General features: G+C 41.5%; 1 long non-coding RNA gene across 3 annotated transcripts; it reads right to left on the bottom strand.

Annotated features, from left to right (window-relative positions):
- Nucleotides 1–11,915: 11,915 nt before the first annotated feature.
- Nucleotides 11,916–17,136, bottom strand: LOC114659424 (uncharacterized). 3 transcript variants are annotated; one of them, XR_003717547.2, is made up of 4 exons: nucleotides 16,796–16,925; nucleotides 14,073–14,221; nucleotides 13,190–13,344; nucleotides 11,936–12,755 (listed from the first exon to the last, which is right to left on the bottom strand). It is a non-coding gene; the product is annotated as an uncharacterized LOC114659424 (long non-coding RNA). The 3 variants fall into 3 exon arrangements; XR_007936119.1 differs by lacking the exon at nucleotides 16,796–16,925 and adding an exon at nucleotides 16,935–17,136 and having other exon boundaries at nucleotides 11,916–12,755; nucleotides 13,190–14,221; XR_007936118.1 differs by having other exon boundaries at nucleotides 11,916–12,755; nucleotides 13,190–14,221.
- Between the last annotated feature and the right edge of the window lie 1,203 nt (nucleotides 17,137–18,339).

The following is an 18,339-nucleotide window of genomic DNA, read 5'->3' as shown; positions in this document are numbered from 1 at the left end:
GACATACTGTTCATTCAGAATAACCTCTACCCCATTTCTCCACCCATCTACACCATGATAGATCAATTTGAATCCGCCTCCGATCCACCTGGCCTTACTCTCCTTCCATTTAGTCTCTTGCATGCACAATATATCAATCTTCCTTCTCTCCATCATATCTGCTAACTCTCTCCCCTTACCAGTCATACTGTCATCATTCAAAGTTCCTACCCTCAGTTCCAGTCTCTTTACCTTCCTCCTCTCCTCCTGCCTCTGGACACGTCTCCCCTCTCTTCTTCTTCTTCTTCGGCCAACAGTAGCCCAATTTTCGACAGCACCCTGTTGGCTAACAGTACTGGTGGCGGTTGTTGTTAACCCGGGGCTCGACCGATCTGGTATGGAAATTTGTATTGTTGTCCACATATTGATTTGGCAAAATTTTACACAGGATGCCCTTCCTGACATAACCCTCCCCATTTATCCGGGCTTGGGACTGGCACAAAAAACACATTGGCCTGTGTATCTCAAGTGACTGGGTTAGCATTACTTTCTTTATATAAAAAGAACTGTGGTGGGCGGCCGGGTTCCATGCCTGGCCAGGACGCCCCTTCTACATATGTTCCGGGGGAGCAACCATGGGCTTCTCAGTACCTCCCCCAGGACGCTTGGTGGCAGCCTCCCTGGCTGACGATGGTGCCTCAGTTTCCCGCAGGGCTCCATGGGAGATGGAGTTCTCCACAGCCCTGTTGGAATCTGGGGTGGCCATCAGGGGGTGCTGCTTGGGTCCCTGAGCTGGCCTGGACGACTCAGCAGCCCTGCCCTGAAGTGCAGTTGGAAACAAGTGATCAAGCACCTGGAGCACTTCCAGGTGGGCTATAAAAGTCGGGAGGTGGAGGACGAGGCTAGACGGGAGGAGTGGTGGTGCCAGGAGGAAAGGGCTGTGATTTGTGTGCTTACTTGGACTGTGTTATGCCTGTGGGGTTCACGGGGAAGACGTGCCCCACAGGTGAAGAAAAATAAAGTCTTTGTTGTGTTTTTACACGTGCCTCAGTGTGAGTCAGTGCTGGGTCAGGTGCAATATAGCGCCTTTTATCACAGAACAAATCCATTCTTTTAATCAAATTTCTTTTTCCCATGGCATTCACCGATAGTTATTTCAACTCTGTATGAGGATATATTTAACTGATCAAATTATTGCAATTCTCTCTCTAGAAAAGTTTAGAAAATACTTTTTTACAATCTTTCCAAGAGGAAGAAGTCACCCTTCAATAATGATCTAGAATAAACCAACATAGCTTGTATTAGATTTATGTTTGCTTTATCAAAGCTTTATCTTTGGCAGTCCGGTCTTTCCCAAAACGAAGTTTCTGTTCATTGAAAAAGTCACTCTTTTGCTGATCTTTTGCTGAGCCAAACACAAACTGTATAATTACACTGCAGGGTCTTTCTGCATGTTTCTTGCAAATTTGATGATCAATGTCAATTCCTATATCCTCGTATTTTTCTTTTAGCTCGGGAGCTATACCACAGCAAATGTCTCCTATATTTTTTTTGATATCTTCATCACTGTTTTCTTGTAGTCCATACAAATGAATCCCCCAGCACCTGTAATATCTTTCTGTGTCTTCAAGCCTACTTTCCAGCAATGCAATAATTTTTTCTTGTTCAGTTAATTTTTTGGAGATCATATTGTTTTCTTACTTAATGCCTGTATTTCTTTAAAAGCAAAATTTAATGATGCCTTAAAGTTCTTCAGTACACAAGGTATTATTTCTCACCAATATCTCAAGGTTATCAGCTCTTTCATTTTTCTTGTTAAGCCTTCTACTGCTTCTAATATACTTGTCTGTAACTGTTTGAGGGACGGCTCTTTCCTACTTTTTTATCATATGGGCTGTTAGATGGAGTTTTTGGAGTCGATACCTGATTATTCTAATTGCTATTTTTGTTTTTTTTTTTTGTTTGTTGCCTTTTTCATTTTCTCTTAAAACAATAGCTTCACCAGCGCTCCATTCCATTTCTTCCATTATTTCAGTATAATTATGGTCTGTAAGTGGCGATTCACATTATTATGTTTCCATTTCATTTATTATTTTGAATGTATCTTTTCTTTTATTAACATTGATGTACAATACTGTTGCAAAGTATATTTTGAGAAGAGACAATAGTGTAATTTGACAGAGGGATACTAAAGAGCATCTAAACCATCCACCATCTCAAACCCCCACTCCATAGCTTTGCAATAAGCCTGTCAGTTCTTTTTTTACTGCGGGCATGATGTGACTGACACTATTAAATCACAGAGGGCACGATGTGAGTGACACTCAGAAAGTGCATTTCGAGGATGGCATCATTACTTGGACAGGTTGATGTTGGGCCGTTCCGTGATGTTTGGGCATTCTGTAACTAAAGTCTTAGGTATTGCTAGTGTTGCTACCTGATCTTCATTTCCTGTCGATCCACATGTGCATGTGGACAAGGATAGCCTGAGTTGTGCATGCATACACGTGCATGCGCAGAAATTTACTCATATGACAGTGCCGGATCCAGGTTTTTTTATTTTGAGACATAAGTCCCCATCCAATTTGCCTAGCACATTCACTCTCTGCTTACTAAAAATTACTTTACAACACTTCCCTATTTGTCCTGTGAATGTCTAATGTTTTATGGCACATGTCACTTGTCAGATTTGAATTGTACTTGCAAGTCATTTTTGTATGAAAAATGGTGAAATGTTATTGATAAATAGATGGGATTGAAATTCAGAACCCTGAAGATATTTCAAAGTATATTTCTGAATTTTACGTTCAACTTTATTCAAGTAAAACTGGTTCTATTAAAAAATATATATAACTTTCTAAACAGCACCAGAAAATATTAATATATGTGCTCTGCAAACATTCAGATGAGCACCAAATACCATTGCGTTCAGCTGTACATCATTTTCAGGAAACAGGACATATTACTAAACAGTTTGATGTTTTTCTCACACAATTACATGCCACAGAAATGAATATTGGCAAGTTTATGAAAACAGGTTATACATTCAAATTATGTAATACAATTTAGCTCTCTGCTGTGCCCTTTAAATATTGCAGTTTGTTTCGCACTGTGCAATTGAAGCTCAACCCAGCTGGGGCCCGTGGCCACCATCAGGGGGTGCCTGGACAGTTCCGGAGCCCTGAACTGCAGCACTTCCACCACACCCAGGAGTAATGCTGGAAGAGAATCAGAGTGCACGCAGAGCATTTCTGGGTGCACTATAAAGGAGGCCTCCTCACTCTGTTCGAGGAGTCAGAGTTGGGAGGTGGGGGACAACACTTGCTGGGAGAGGAGTGGAGGCCGCAGAGAAAAAGAGAGAGGAAAAAGAATCAAAGAAACAAGAAGAAAAGATTTGGGTGCTGTTGTGCCGTGGACTGTATTGTATCGGTGGGAAACGGGGGAAGGCTTTTTCCACAGGAAGAAAGATAAATAAAAGCATGCTGCTTTTGCACTTGTGTGTCACTGTACCTGTCTGTGTCCGGCTTTTGGGAGCTGTACATTCCCGTGGCTTCCACAAGTGGCATCCCAGATAGGATATCCTGGCTGGTTACATCCAAGAGATCCCCATTAAAATATTTCTTGTGGCCAGCCTGACACAACAGAGCAAGGCGCACACACACACTCACCCTGAGGACCTCCAAAGGTTCATGGAAGCGCCGTTCCCAACCTGATGGGGATGAGGAAGAACATTTGAGTCCTAAAATCACTGGACTCCCAGACATGCACCATCATGACAGACACCCAGGTCGGCACACTTGCTGAAGATGCCACCCGGAAGAAGCACACTCCGGGGGACGGGATCCAGGAGGTAAGTCTCACGCCCAGTGGCAGTCAGCCATGGGGAGATTACCTTTGCCGTCCTCTATTCTTACTTTTTAAGAAGGGGACTGCTTGGATCCGCGCCATGCTGACCCATGGAGCGACAACGAGGCGACGACGGAGGAAAACAAAGGCAGGGGGAGGAGTGCCTGGAGGCTCATTTCTTCATTTCATTTGACCTAATCGAAGGGAGTAGGAGGCAGTGGCGGACTGGATTGCCCTCCCTGAAGCAGGGAAGGGATTGGACAGTGTGTGTTGGGTTCCCGCCCATGATTAGTGGCAGGCGGGACCGACAAACGTTCATCCCGAGCCCGAAGACAACCTGACAGAGCCTGCACAGATGGCAGAGGTTCTATGGCTCACACCCGACAGGTGTGAGTCCACCGCCAACTGATTTACTTAACCTGATCTCGACTGTACGTGAGCTGGAGGGTGTCCTTCAGCCCTTACAGTCTCTCTTACAAGTGTTGGGTCTGTTTCAGCAGACAATTGAGAGACTGGAGAAGAAGGTCAATGTGCTCCTGACAGCAGTGCAGGAGTGGCTGAGGTGGCACGGTGCTGGATTCTCCAGCCAGAATGACCACTAGTGGTCAGTTCCGGATGCTGAGTAGCCTCAACCATTACAGTAGATGCAGGTGTGATGACCGATCGCATGGTGGGGGTGGAAATGGCAGAGGTGCCTGCGAAGTGCCAGCTGCCAGAGCGCCCTGCCCCAAATGGCAATCTCAAATAAGTCAACATGGGCGCAGATGGCGTGGGTTCCCTTCTCGTAGGGAGACCCAGACCGTCATTGTGCCCAAGATCAAGGGGAGGACCCGGAAAAGGAAGACCAGGTCTCCAAACAGGGTAAAACGTGAACCCATGTGGGGGTGGAGAGAAGCCCGGATTTCGGCTGAGGAAATGGTAGAGCCGAATTACCTATCCTGCTTCCACGACCAGAGGGCACGGGTGTAAGGAGGGGAGTGCTGGTGTTACAAATGCCACAGTTTAGGCCACGGGTGGAGACACTCTCCATATAGTACTATGAGGGGCGCCATTAGATGGCATTGACACAGCATCTCCCTTCTCTTGTTTTTGCATTTCAGGGAGGAACCATGGCCTGGGGTATGCCGGTGCCCCATCCTGGAGGAAGACAGCCCTTGTGGGACAGGGCACTTTGCCCCACAAGCCTCAGCTGAGGGAGGGGCAATGTGGCGGATGGGCCCTTGCCTGGCTGGGTCACTCCTGTGTTGGAAGGATCGGGGGAGAGGACAGAGTTACGTCAATAACTTCCCCAGAACACAGGAGGGCAACACCCCTGGATTGGATTGGGGCCACAGGATTGGAGCTTGGAAGCTCAACCCTCCTGGGGCCTGTGGCCACCGCCAGGGGCATCTGGACAGTCCTGGAGCCCTGGACTGCAGCACTTCCGCCACATCTGGAAGTGCTGCCAGAAGAGGATCTGGGTGCACCTGGAGCACTTCCAGGTGCACTATAAAGTAGGCCACCTCACTCCGTTCGAGGAGCCAGAGTCAGGAAGTGGAGGACAACGCTTGCTGGGAGAAGAGTGGAGGTGGCAGAGAAAAAGAGAGAGGGAAAGAGAATAAAAGAAAGAAGAAGAAAAGAAAAGATTTGGGTGCTGTTGTGCTTGGACTGTGTTGTATCAGTAGAAAAAGGGGAAGGTGTTTCCCACGAGAAGAAAGATAAATAAATGCGTGTAGAAAAGGAGAACTTATTTCTGCTTGTTGCTTTTGTGTTTGTGGGACTGTGCTGTGCCTGCGGGACATGGGGAAGACGTGCCCCACAGGTGAAGACAATAAAAGTTTATTTGTTTTTATACGTGTGCCTCCCATGTCTCTATGTGTCGGGTCAGCGTTCATATAGTGCCTTATCACTATATATGTATATATATATTAATAATAATAATAATTCTTTGCATTTCTATAGCGCTTTTCTCACTACTCAAAGCGCTCAGCAATTGCAGGTTAAGGGCCTTGCTTAAGGGCCCAACAGAGCAGAGTCTCTATTGGCATTTACGGGATTCGAACCGGCAACCTTCCGATTGCCAGTTGTCAAAGATGAGGCAAAAGGGTCGCAAAAAGGTTTGGGGCAGCCACCCATATAATTTTTCCTAGCTGCAAAAGTGTTGAATAAAGAGTACGTATGTGTACAGATTTGAGTCCAAAACAGATCTGACTTAATGAGACAAAGATGGTGGTTTTAAGGGAGAGTAGTGGAAGTGAGGTCATTGGGGCCGGAACTGGAAGTGAAGTCATTGAGAACATGTGGTATTTCTCGTAATCAGTCTGCAGTGGAAAGACAGAAAGGATCAGTACACTCCACCACCCACTGGCCTGGCATGGAATTACCCTCATTCAGGCCCTTTAAGCTGCCTCTCATGAGCATGTGTGTGACATTATATATATACTAGCCAACGCGCGCCGTAGCACACGGCAGTGTAAGAATAGGAACGGTGGGAAAGGAATTCAGACGTCAAGAAGAAATAAATACTTCTTGAAAGACGGAGTTGTGAATAGGTGTTTTGGTGGAGACAACAGATAATGAGTAGAAAGATCTAACGCCAGAAAAAGCCACATACAATTGACCGTGGCTAAAAAATGGTTGTTGTAGATTGACGCAAATCTGTGCAAACGTTTGTCCTTGGGACTTGTTGATAGTCATGGAGAAGGCGAGTCTGAGTGGGAGTTGTGTGCATTTAAATTTAAAAGGGAGATTGGTGTCAGAAGGAAGGAGAAAGATTCTGGGAATGAAGATTGTTTCCGAATTTTGAATAGCGATCAGTTTGCACTCAATAATATTTGTATGTATTCGGGTAACGATGAGTCTTGCTCTGTTGCAAAGACCTTTTGATGGCATAATATTTCGGAGGAGCATAACTACAGCTCCCACCTTCAGATGAAGGATATGAAGGGAGGCATGCCAGTTGGTGTGAGGGTGTGTAAAAACTCCTGTGGGTACATTAGTTGATCATTAGGATCGTCATTGACTACTGTAACTACACTCTTGAAGGTCACTTTTTCACCCTGTATAAGATCAAGAACTTTGTTGTTAATATGTAGAGAATCGTCGTTTGTGACGTTCAGTATTGGTCTTGTAGCTTTCACTTTCAAGAGCTCTCATATTTTTTGTGAGTTTTAGGACTTTCCTTTCATTCTACAGCCTGTGTTTGTGGATGGAATAGGCAACGGTGAGGGCTCGAGAACCACGGAAGATAACAGGCAGTATTTGGCAGAATTTAGGAATACTGTCGTTCATTTTATAACAAAGGCTTAGGAAACAACCATCGCAGTATAACGAAAATAGGAAGGAGCGAAATGAATAGCAAGGAGCGAAACCAATGCCAATGGTCGACAGAGTACCTTCCTGTAGCAGGCTATGGAAATGACTCCCTGGCGCACACATGGCTGAAGTGAAAGGTCACACGGTCAGGCTAGATATAGGGCGGTGACGTGACACCAATGGGGTCATGAGAGAGGAGCGGGGAACGCGGTAGTCCGAAGGAGGAATAGGAATCGAAAAAAGCGGCGTGGGGGTGTATGGGAGGCCTCAGGCAGCGTGGAGAAGGGTTTGGAAGAGCAGGAATAGAAATCGAGAAATGCCATGTTGGCTACGTGTGGGTGGGACCGGTTTTGAAGAGGAGCCGCAAGCAGCATGGTGGAAGGGTTTCGAAGAGGACGAATAGGAATCAAGAAATGCTGTGTCAGCTGAGTGTGGGTGGGACCGGTTTTGAAGAGGAGCCGCAGGCAGCGTAGGGAAGGGTTTGGAAGAGGACAAATAGCAATCAAGAAATGCCGTGTCGGCCTCGTGTGGGTGGGACCGGTTTTGAAGAGGAGCCGCAGGCAGCATGGGGAAGGGTTCGGAAGACGATGAATAGCAATCGAGAAATGCCATGTTGGCTGTGTGTGGGCGGGACCACTTTTGAAGAGGAAGCAGGACGAACCAGAAGAGAAATATATATAAGAGATTGTGAAGACCTGGGCATGTATAGCAACACTCTTCCCAGCACAGATGGGTAGAACACGACTTTCCACACAGCACACACATTTATTTACAGTCGGGAAGCATTTACCCTGCTCCCCACAGTACAGTACATTCAGTCCTTCCACCTCCACTTCTCCTTGGGCTTTGTCTTCTTCCTCCCAACTCTGGCCAAGGGTGGGAACTGGCCCCTTTTTATAGGGCACCCGGAAGGAATCCAGGTGAACATATAAAAATATACACACATATATATATATATATATATATATATATATATATATATATATATATATATATATTTTAGAAACATTGTTTCCACATCTTTCACTTTTGTTATTAATATTTCACTAATTGTATTAAACATACAATTTATTTATTAAATAAAAAAATGTATGAAAAAGTGTACTTCCTTTTTTTAAAGTTATAAAAATTAACTGGCTGTTTATCAATACTCATTAGATGAGGAGTCTGCACAAAAAAAAGTTGGTGTTTTATGTTAATTAGATGTGTAAGAAAGAATTTCACTGCACTCTGTCCACATGCTGTTAATCATAAATTGAACTATTTCATGCTGTTTTAATCCTACTCAGTTACTAGAGAATATTTTATTTTACAGCTCAATTTTATTGTCTTAACAGGTAAGTTTGGTTTCTCAGCAGGTTTTACAGACAGCACAAAATAATATTAAAAACATATCACAAAAACATATTACATATATAATAAATATAGAAACAAGCACTTATTGTAACAAGTTAGATCAAACATATCACACATAAAAATTTAATCAACATTTACATTTGAATAATGATTGATTCAAATGATAACAGTTCACTCACGTAATTTGTCTGTGGGTGTAAAGTTGAACTTTTTTGTAAGATTAATAGTAGGGATGCACCGATACCACTTTTTTGGAAAACGAGTACGAGTACTTGCATTTCAGTACTTGCCGATACCGAGTACTTGCCGATACCGAGTACTTAATAAAAACATGATTTAAATTTACAGGTAACAGCTTTAGTCATATAATTTAACAAAAAAAACAAGAAACTCTCGTCTATCCACTGGGAGGTTAGGCTAATTAGCGACACGGGGCTAACACTGCTTGTCCAAATATCCGTGGTGAAACTAAACGCAGAGGAAGCTTGCAGTAGGCTGTGGATATGTTTTTTCACAGAGTCGTGTAGTTTAGGCAGCTCCGTGTCAGTCATGTAGCGGTGGCTTGGGACATCATATCTGGGCTCCAGAACATGGAGGAGACGCAGGAATCCCACATTTTCTACCTCCAAGAGTGGCTGGTCACTCAATGTAATGTACTCGATAATTGCCTGTGTTATTTTCACAGCACGTGGATTGTCTCTGGACATTTTCTTTCGTCTTGCAAGAGTTTGCTGCAGCGTGGGTTGTGTTGGTTTAGAAGCGTGGGTAAACTCTTTGTACTCGTTGTCGTGTTGGGATTTTAGGTGCTTGATTAAATTACTTGTGTTAAATGCGCTACCTTTTGAGCCTCCTCTGGACAATTTCGCTGAGCACAATTTGCAGTCCGCCTTTGTTTTGTCATTTTCATTCACTTTGAAATAGTTCCACACGGCTAGGGTTACCACTTTTAATACAAAAAAATAAGGGACGCATACTGCAGCGGGGGCCACATCCCGTATTACCCAATCAAAAGTAGGAAAGGAGGCATCTTCATAAAATGCGTGTGGGATGATTTGCATGAGACGCTGCTTTAAAAAAAATGATAAAAAAAAATACGGGACAAAACCCGTCCCGTATTGATTCAAAACGGGACGCGCAATTTCATTCTCAAATATGGGACGTTTCCATATTTTAAAGGACGGGTGGCAACCCTACACACGGCTGACATGTCTCGCCTCGCCTTCTCCCCACTCTGAGCTGCAGCCGGGGCCTGGGGGCGGGCACTCGGCGCCTGTGATTAACCCCTTACACGCCGCTCAAACATAGACATTTCTCAGACCGTGGTATCGGTTCCCGGTATCGGGGAACTTTTAACAAGTACGAGTACTTTAGAAAATGTGGTATCGAGGCCGATACCAGATACCCATTTCGGTATCGGTGCATCCCTAATTAATAGCAATTGAAATAAAGGAGGATTTGAACCAGTGGCTTTTTATTCTTATATGCTTCAGCCTCTGACCTGATTGCAATTGAGAACGGATTAAAGAATCTTAACAAGTGGACAGTCACAGTTAACACTTGCATAAGGGGGACAGTCTTCATAATATCATGCACTATAATGTTACATTAATTTCTTTTGTTGAAAAAGGACAATTTATTTCTACAAAACTGGTAGGCAACATTAGGTTTTGTAAACCTGATGCCTTAAGACAAATGCCAATTTTATTAATAATAATTAATTTCTAAATATAATTTTAAACAAACACAATTTGTCCATAGAGGGAAATTGCAACAATAGATCAAAATGGTCAAGTAATGTGGAACTGAAATTAATATACAGTACTGCTAGTTGTGAAGTTATGGATAATACTTTAAACATCCACCAAGACCTAATGCTACCAATAGCATACTTCAGAACTATTGTCAAAGTCTTGAGTTAACTGACACTTGGAACAGTTTGTGTAAATGGGATTAGTGTAACGGAAGCAAAGTTTCCATTTTATGGTGCATGAATAAACACTTTAGGCTCGTTGGGTTTTCAATACGCACGTATGTCGCTACCCGATCTGCGCACGCAGGCGTATTGAAAGCCTAACATGCCGTAAAGTGTTCACGCATGCGTTAAACAGATTGGACTGCACCGTAAAGTGTGTGATGATGTAGCCTTTCAATACACATGTGCACGCAGATCGTGCCGGCGTTGGGAACCAGGTAGTGACACACACTGCATGCGCTTAATGAAAAAAACATTAAAAACAAAAAAATCCACTTTACGGCATGGCCTGATCGGAACTGTGCATGCAGTACAAATTGACATTACAATTTATTCATTTTAGTTCCACATTAGTTGACCATAATGAAAATATTCATCCTGCAAAATAAACGAAGCAGCCTTTGTGGCGTAACATTGATGTCCAATGTTAAATCGCCGTTAAGAGGAAGCTTAGGTGTGCACACCTGATAAGCCCCAATTAGGGCAAAACACACGCTGTGTACTCTTTGTATTATTTGACAGGTACTATATATGTTATATAAAGTATGTAGTGTTTTTATTTTCCCACTCACGTAATAAATCATATAAAGTTTCCTTTCCGTTTTGATCTATTGTTGCAATTTCCCTCTTATGAGCAAATTGTGTTTGTTTAAAAATATCTTTAGACATCAATTATTATTAATAAAATTGCCATTTGTCTTAAGGCATCAGGTTTACAAAACCTAATGTACCCAATCAGTTTTATAGAAATATATGGTCCTTTTTCAAAAAAAGAAAAGAATTAACACTGTGTTGCATGGCATTGCGCTGACTGTCTTTGTCCTTAGTGCTGTTTCTGTCCCCTTGTTCAGATTCTTTAATTCGTTCACAGTTGTGCAATCAGGTCAGATGCTGAAGAAATGAAGAGTATAAAGCCACCGGTTCAAATCCTCACTTATTCCAATGGCTATTAATCTTACAAAGAAGTTTAACTTTATATCCACAGACATAAACTAAGGAAGTGAGCTGTTGTCACTTGAATCAATCTATTTGATCTATTTTTTTACAGTAAGTGATTGCTGCTATAGTTCATATTTGTAATACATTTGTTCTTAGTGATATGTTTTTAATGTTATTTCAAGGTGTCTCTGTAAAGCCCACTGAGAAACCAACTTACCTATTAATATAATAAAACTGAACTGATTTTAACAGCTGTAAAATAAAATATTCTCCACTAACTGAGCAGAATTTAAACAGCATTAAATAGTTCAGTTTATGATGAACACCATGTGGGCAGAGGGCAGTGATATTCTTTCTTACAAGTTTAGTCAACATAACACACGTCTGTTTGTGTGCAGACTCGTCTCATATCAATGGTTTTATTCACCCATATTGATACAGAGCCAGTTCATTTTTATAACTTAAAAAAAGGGAAATACAATACACTTATTCATACATTTTTTATTGAAGAAATAAATGGTACATTTAAAAACAGAAGTAAAAGATCTGCGAACAATGTCTCTCAAAAAAAAATTATACACACACCTATATTTATATGTATATATACTGTATGTATATTATGAGTAGAAAATTCAGTAATCATAAAGATGTATAAATGGTAAATGCATTTAACTAGAACAAAACTATAATGAAAATGGCCAACAAGGGGAGGTGTTAAAAACTATTAGGGAAGGAGAACACAAATATATTTACAGACTTTCACCTTAGTATTTTAAAAAAAAATGTTAGCCAAGGTTTTGAACACAATAAAAGTGAATCATTAAATTTGTCAAAAAAGGAAAAATGCTGTTTTAGCTTTAGGAACAAGATGCTACTCAGAGTCAAAGAGTTGTTATCCAGCAATATTTTTATAAAACATTGTTCTATTTAAACTAAAAATGTAGACATTTTTCCTGATCTGTCCCGCAACATTTGTTCACTAATAATATTTTTATATCACCTTTGCTTACAAGTGTTGCTCAAATTGCTCTACAAAAATATACAGTTACAAAGAAAATTGAAGGTATTATAAAAGTAAATAAGCAAATGGAGGGGTCCTTGTCCTTTGTATTAAGTACACTGCCTGGTCAAATGGCTGAGGACAAAGACAAACTTGCAGCTTTCAAGGTAGCCAGAGATAATAAACCTCTGGGGGTCCCAAGCCAAAGCCCACACAGCCCCCTTTGCACATCCCAGCATACATAATTGTGGCCGTCTCACTCCAATCACAATTCCATTTCAGGACGTCTTGTGAACTTTTCTTCTATCATAGGCAGTTGGAGTTGATTTAACAGATGGTGTAGACGCAGGGGAGCACCATTGCAATAAACTGGAACAAAAAACAACAGAGAAAATCAGCAGAGGTTAGTGCCCAGTGCAGAGCTTACAAAGTGTACACAGTACCATTTCTAATCTATTACAACCAATGCAAGTAATTAAGAAAAAGCCAAATTAGAAAAGTGGGCTTGTTGAAGTTTTTTTTGAAATGCTTGACATTTGTAGCCTGGCACTTCTCTATTGGCAAAGCATTCCAGAGTGCAGAAAGCTGCTAGTTTTTATGGCTGATCTTGGAATAAAAAGCAAAGCAATGTTTCAGAAAAGAAATGTTGGTAGCAGACACTCCAAAATACAGGCAGGGTCTAAAATACTCAAAGCCTTCTAATTATTTAATAGAACCTTGAAATCAATTCTACGTGAGACAGGCAGCCAGTGTAATGAGAGTGAGACAGTTTTCAGAAGAAAAAAAAACAAAAAGGCCAATACCTCGTGATCACTTGGCAAAGGCACAGCAGATCAGAGCAGAGGTTTAGATGGAGGATTGTAGAAGTGCCACCTGCTACTTCAACAGGGCACACATCTCTCCTTTTTTCTTTAACTGCTGCCACATAACACGAACGGACTCTTCTACTTCACTGTAACTGTTAAAAACATAAACACAGTAGATATTCACTCATGGAGTTCAAACATTAATAAAGTATACCCTTACTTATTGCTGTAACTCCTTCCTTGGTACTCCTGTAGATCAATTATTACCAAAGTAAACCATCACAATAGATAAAGTTCTGCTTAGAGTAAAGTCTGACTAATAGTATTTTTTTAAATTACTGTGGTTTTTTGTTGGATGTTGAAAGAACCCCAACTTAATTGTCATATGTAGCATCATTCTTTTCCTTTTACATTATGGATACAGTAAATATTGTGTTACAATCTCTGTATATCTGAACTTCTAATGTGCTGTGTTCAGGTGTCATTACTTACATGAAAACATCTTTGTTTTTCTCTCCTTAGTTTTGTTTTAAGTTAAAATTAAGTCTCAGCTCTTTCAAAATCCAACAACAAAGCACAGTAACTTAAGATTATAAATTAGTTATTTAAGAAAATAAATGTTATTTTGTAAAACAGAACAATATCCCTGTTAACGACTGCTGGGACTGATGCACCTCAGTCTCTGTGTTTGTGAGGATTCACACTCTGAGGCTCTCCATTCAAAAATTAAAAAGCTGTGTTAGTTACTGGACAGAGTGAGCAGACACACAGTACGGTATTCAAGGCAGCAAAATATTACAGATCAAATAATAAATATGGGGTGGCTTTGCAGGAATTGTGCACAAATTACTTCTGAAACTGAAAGCCTCAGTAGTCTTACCTGTAGAAATAACAAATCTAACATGAACTGCACATCATCTCGAATTGGAAATCTTAAAAGCAGAAGAAAAGGACATCCAGTTGTGTCTCAGAATTCGGATACACTGGCATCTGTTCAGCCACATGGAAGGCTGGTTACCACCGGGCATCCTGTAGTGTCAAGAAAAAAATACATCCATCCATCCATTTTCCAACCCGCTGAATCTGAACACAGGGTCACGGGGGTCTGCTGGAGCCAATCCCAGCCAACACAGGGCACAAGGCAGGGAACCAATCCCGGGCAGGGTGCCAACCCACCGCAGGACACACACAAACACACCCACACACCAAGCACACACTAGGGCCAATTTAGAATCACCAATCCACCTAACCTGCATGTCTTTGGACTGTGGGAGGAAACTGGAGCGCCCGGAGGAAACCCACGCAGACCGGGGAGAACATGCAAACTCCATGCAGGGTGGACCCGGGAAGCGAACCCGGGTCTCCTAACTGCGAGGCAGCAGCGCTACCACTGCGCCACCGTGCCGCCCAAAAAAAAAAATATATACAATAAAGGGTTATTGTTGTTCTAACTGCAGCAATAAGAAAGAAGATTACTTCTAAGGAGCAAGTCTTCTACATTATATTCAGTTAAATGTGTATGTGTGTGTACTCCTCCTAAACCAACATCTTAAAGACAGACCTCAGTATGTGCGTCTTGGGAACTGCATGTCTGACATTGTGGTCAGCAGCACAGGAGCGCCACAGGGGACTGTACTTTCTCTGGTTCTGTTCAGCCTATATACATCGGACTTCCAATACAACTTGGAGTCCTGCCACGTGCAAAAGTTCGCTGATGACACTGCTATCGTGGGCTGCATCAGGAGTGGGCAGGAGGAGGAGTATGTGGACCTAATCAATGACTTTGTTAAATGGTGCGACTCAAACTACCTACACCTGAACACCAGCAAAACCAAAGAGCTGGTGGTGGATTTTAGGAGGCCCAGACCCCTCATGGACCACCTCATCAGAGGTGACTGTGTGCAAATGGTACAGACCTATAAATACCTGGGAGTGCAGCTGGATGATAAATTAGACTGGACTGCCAATACTGATGTAAGAAAGGACAGAGCCAGTTATACTTCCTTAGAAGGCTGGCGTCCTTCAACATCTGCAATAAGATGCTGCAGATGTTCTATCAGATGGTTGTGGCGAGCGCCCTCTTCTACGCGGTGGTGTGCTGGGGAGGCAGCATTAAGAAGAAAGACGCCTCACGCCTGGACAAACTGGTGAGGAAGGCAGGCTCTATTGCTGGCATGGAGCTGGACAGTTTAACATCTGTGGCAGAGCGACGGGCGCTAAGCAGGCTCCTATCAATTATGGAGAATCCACTGCATCCACTAAACAGTGTCCTCTCCAGACAGAAGGGCAGCTTCAGCGACAGACTGCTGTCACTGTCCTGCTCCACTGACAGACTGAGAAGATCGTTCCTCCCCGAAACTATACGACTCTTCAATTCCACCCTTGGGGGGTAAACGTTAACATTATAAAAAGTTACTGTCTGTTTTTTACCTGCATTATTATCAATCTTTAATTTAATTTTTTTTTTTTGCATCAGTATGCTGCTGCTGGAGAATGTGAATTTCCCCTTGGGATTAATAAAGTATCTATCTTAAATGATAAACAAATGACAACAGCAGGTGCCCAGCCTATCATTGTGCCACATCAGACACACACCACACTTCTCTGATGGCTTTGGATATAAATTTTAAAATTGCCCGTTTTCTGCCATAGAATTTTTTCTACCAAGCAAGGTTAAAGAAATCCATTTCAAAATTATGAATAAACAGTACCCAACTAACAAATGAATTCATAAGTATGACATTAATATATCGCCAGAATGTAGTTTATGTACAAATGAAGACAAATCCCCTCTCACATTTCTTTTACTTCTGCTCCTATTCCAAAATGTTTTATAAAGATTTATTTCTGTTACTTTCTTGAATGACAAACCAATATCTCAGTTTAATTCTTGTTCTTTTTCTGTATACAATTTTGAAGACAATGTTAGAAAATTGAGTAACTGTAGTTTCCTTGCTTCATAAATTTCATATTCATAAGTTCAGGACGTTAGACCCTCGGTTACATCTGTGTGGACATTAATACGCTAGAAATAGCTTTTAAAAACGGAAAACACACTAAAATAATTAAAACGTGTAAGATTCTGATCTGCTTCATTAACAATTTGTAATGCTATTATCTGCATCTCGTTTTCTTGTAATAACTTAGCTGTTGCTACTCTTGTATGTAATTTAGCCTTCATCATTATATCTTTGTTAACTTTATTATGGAAAATCTATAGTATTGATGTAATCTGATATCAACATAATAAACACTGATGGCTTTGGAGGGCACACTTTACACCGGTCGAGTGTCAGTTGTGCACTCCTAATTCTATTCCTAATTCGACACCTCGATTACATTGTTTTGCTTAATTATTAGCATGCCGTTCACTCTTTTAAGATGAAAAATGCGAACAAATGTTAAAAGAAACACACCACCAAATGCAAATAGGGTGTTACGAAATAAATTAAATGCATCCATTAATCCAAATACGGAAAATGCTGCGACTTTCACATTTAAACTACAAGATTACAAATGTCATATTGCAACTAAAAAGGAAAATCCTTACTGCCTTTTTAATCAATACGATGTATTTACAAAAAGCTATAGGGGCCTACGTACCCATTATAAATTTCACAGACATACGTCGTATTTCATTTCGCTCCCTCTTCGTTCGAATGGAGTTTCAGGCGACACATATTCTTCCAAGACGTTATAAAATTCAAAAGTTGTCATCTTTTTCAGTAAAAAGTCTACTTACAGACGGAGATAAACGTCAACACAAAAATGACTCGCAAATACAATTCAAACCTGACGATTGACGTGTGTCGTAAAACATTAGAAATGCGCAGAACAAATCGGGCAGCGTCGTGAAATAAATTTTAATTAAGCAGAGAGCGCGTGCGCGAAGCAAATCGGATGGGGACTCGTGTCGCGAAGTAGAAAAACGCAGATCGGGCAGGGTCGTAATAGTAATGTTCTGCGCATGCGCTGGTTGTCTTTGCCCATTGGGTAGGCACGCAGATCGGGTAGCGACAGCGCTGATCCGGCTGGTCGACAATGACCATAGACATATATACAGTAGATAGACGCCGTATTCACTGTGTTACCCTGTCGACACGATACGTCAGCGCGTACGCCATATTGCGAGTGGCAAAAGTGCCATTTTAAACTAATACAGTACAGGTAAACTTGGAAACCGGGTTTTCTGATGAAGAAACAAAAACGTTTAAAACAGTATCGTTTACATACAACAGATTTTGGCGAATCGTTTAAATGCAATTATTTATATCCATTTACACACTAATAATGACAATTATTAAATAATAATAATTATTATTATTAAATAATTCCTCCCATATAAGTAACATTTCTCAGACTGCCTTCTTCCATCTCCGAAACATTTCCAGACTCTGTCCTGTTCTTATGCAACACAGTACTGAAGTATTGGTTAATGCCCTAGTCACCTCACGTATAGATTACCGTAATGCTATTCTACCTGGCATCCCACAAAAACGTATCCATCGCTTACAACTTCTTCAAAATTCTGCTGCCAGGATAATAACCCGCTGTTCTAAATCCACTGAACATATTACACCTATTCTCTCTCAACTTAACTGGCTCCCTGTTAACTACAGAATACAATACAAAATACAGCTCTTAACATTTAAAGCTCTCCACAACCTTGCTCCCCCCTACCTCACTGATCTCCTCCAGACTCCCTCTCGCTCACTCAGATCCTCATCTGCAGCTCTACTTTCTGTACCGCACATCAAACTCTGTTCTATGGGAGCGCGAGCGTCTCTCATTGTGCTCCTCAGCTCTGGAATTCTCTTCCCTCTCATATACATCAGCTTGATTCAATAACACATTTTAAAACTACCCTCAATACTTATCTTTTCAAACTGGCATACTAATTGTGAATTTTGCACTGTTACTGCCAGTTATCTTTGTTTGTCTTTCTTTTAACAGTGAAATGATACACTCAATGACAAAATTAAACAATTTTATTGTATACAAATTGGCTTAATAATTTCTGAAAACATTTCACTCATTCCTCTCTCAGTCTCTCTCTCTGTCACACACACGCGCACACACACACACAATGTGGTTACTTAAATATATACAGGATAGGATCTAAAATCCATGAAACAGAACTGTCTTGC

Source organism: Erpetoichthys calabaricus, chromosome 10 (assembly GCF_900747795.2).
Source record: "Erpetoichthys calabaricus chromosome 10, fErpCal1.3, whole genome shotgun sequence".
NCBI classification, from domain to species: domain Eukaryota; kingdom Metazoa; phylum Chordata; class Cladistia; order Polypteriformes; family Polypteridae; genus Erpetoichthys; species Erpetoichthys calabaricus.
Note: the sequence above shows the minus strand (reverse complement) of the source record. Positions and strands in the feature narration are given on the sequence as shown.